Source organism: Lathyrus oleraceus, chromosome 3, assembly GCF_024323335.1.
Source record: "Lathyrus oleraceus cultivar Zhongwan6 chromosome 3, CAAS_Psat_ZW6_1.0, whole genome shotgun sequence".
Taxonomy (NCBI): domain Eukaryota; kingdom Viridiplantae; phylum Streptophyta; class Magnoliopsida; order Fabales; family Fabaceae; genus Lathyrus; species Lathyrus oleraceus.
This window is the reverse complement of record NC_066581.1, coordinates 471,933,568-471,936,129: the sequence shown is the minus strand read 5'-3', so window position 1 is coordinate 471,936,129 and position 2,562 is coordinate 471,933,568.

Here is a 2,562-nt window from a genome sequence, read left to right as displayed (position 1 = left end):
TGAGGCTGAACCATGTTGCGGTAGAGGATTAACTTGAACATTGGGGTTTATGTCCTTAAATGAAAGGATACCACTCTTGATGAGCCTTCGAACATTTGACTTTAGACCAAAACAATTTTCAATGCTATGTCCTGGTACCCCTTGATGGTAAGCATAAAATTGATATGCCTTGTACCAATTGGCACGGGTGGTAGAGACCTTGTCTGGACATGATTTTTAGCTAGCAGTATAGGAAATAATTATGCATAAGACCTTGGGATAGGATCAAACTGTGGCCTTTTTTGAATACGATTATGATTGTTGAATTGAGAGTGAGCCTGTTGTGGAGGTTGTTGATGTTGTTGATTTGGTGGTTGTTGTTGAACATGTTGTTGTTGCTGATGTTATTGACGATATTGTTGTTGATATTGATGCAAGAACTGTGGCTGATAAATTGGCGCTATCATTGATGGACTAATGATTGGTGAAACGGATGCAACATGTTGATACTTTCTTCTTTGTATGCCATATGAAACGACACTAACATCCGATTCTTTCTTCTTGGAGAAATTATTGGCGAATTTCTTAACATGACTAGAAGCGCCGGCTTTCTTAGTCAAACGTCCCTCTCGGACTTCTTCCTCAAGTTGCATGCCCATGTTTACCATCTCGGTGAAATCACTATGTGCACTAGTAATCATGTGGTCATAGTAGAATGAACTCAGAGTTTTCAAAAAGATTTTAGTCATCTATTTCTCTTCAAGTGGAGGGAAAATCTGTGCAGCAATTTCACGCCACCTTTGAGCATATTCCTTGAAAATCTCTTTGTCTTTCTGAGACATGGCCCAGAGTTGATCTCTGTCCGGAGCCATATCTACATTATATTTGTATTGACGAACAAAATCTTTACCAAGGTCGTTGAAAGTATGGATCTTCGCGTTGTCCAGGCCCATGTACCACTTAAGAGAGGCACCAATTAAATTGTCTTGAAAGTAGTGGATGAGAAACTGATGGTTGTCAGTCTGAGTGAACATCTTCCTAGCATACATCACCAAATGACTTTGAGGACATGAATTTCCTTTTTATTTTTCGAAGTCTGGTACTTTGAATTTGGGAAGAATTTGAACATTAGGAACCAAGCAGAGTTCGAAAGTGGTCTTGCCAAAAAGATCCTCACCTCGAAGAGTGTTGATTTCACTTTGCATTTCTAAGAACTGATCTTGAAATCCCTCTAACCTTTCATCTACTCCCACAACTTCGCTTGGAGCAGCGTGATAAATGTTTTCTTCATTATAAGGAGTCATATGCACCACATGAGGAGATACAGACATCACAACAATCACTACTGGAGCTTCAGCGTTTTGAGGGAGGTATCCAATTGGCATATAACCGTGAGGCATGCCCCAAGGGAAGCCAGGTGGCATGTGATATTTTTGATCATTGACGCGCGCCACTAGAATGGGCATCGAGGCGTTCTCAAAGATTGTTGTTCGTTGCACTGGATCTTGAGAATTGTTCGATGACTGATTCTAGGCAGCCACCAAAGTCTCCATCATAGAAGTAAGCATTTCCAAACTGTCTTTCAAGGTGATTACTTCCTCCTCGAGCTCTTGATTTTCTTGTTCAAGCTGACTCATCCTTCTCAGGCGTTTGGCTCGAGTATTATACTGGTGGTTCAGTTTGACTATTGGAGGGAGAAGACACATGTAAGTTTCTTGAAATGCAGGAACTTGTGCTTGAATGATGCATGATATGTACATGCAAAAGATGAGTTTTAATTTTTAAGAAACTCAATAATTTATTGCAATTATTATAGAAACAAAATTTGGTATAAGCTGAACAAAAACCTCTTTTTATTAAACAATTGAGGGATTACAAAGGATGAAATAAAATTTCAACGATCCTAAAAAATACAAGAGGAAAATAGATAAGTCTATGAGTCCTAAGGAATCTCATCTGTAGAAGTTCCTGCTGCTGGCTGATGCTTCCTCTTCTACCTCTTTATCTGAGTGTTCTCGATCATAAGCTTGTCGATGATTCCCTTCCAAGCACCTGAGGTGGGAGGTATACTGGATTACTCATGAAATGGCTGGACTTTAGAGATAAGTAAACCTTCTTGTTCCTCCCGTTTCTTTGCAGCTTGCTGTTCCAAAATCTCAATCAAATCATCCTTCTCCTTTAGTTGTTGCTCCATCTTCATCTTCTTATCATTCAAGATATGGTACTTATCTTCCCAAGTGTCTCTTTCCAATTTCAACCTAGCCAAAATTTCTTGAAACTCTTCCCTATTCTCAATAGGAATGGTAAATAATGATGTTAGAGCATAAGCGAATGAGGGCTTCTCAAGAGCATAGGGCATCTTAAGTTCATTGGCTCTAGCACAAACCCATTGGGTATAGGGCTCAAAAGCAACACAATTCTTTCTTCCTAATCGGCCTTTTCCTTTCCTGTGAATGTTGCGCGAAGCATGTATGATTATATCCTTCAAACCAGGACTCTCTTCTTCGTTAAGGTAAAAGAAACCTGACAACAGAAGGTTATCAGGTTTATCTGCCATAAAATATCCTAACTAGCGTCTGGCAA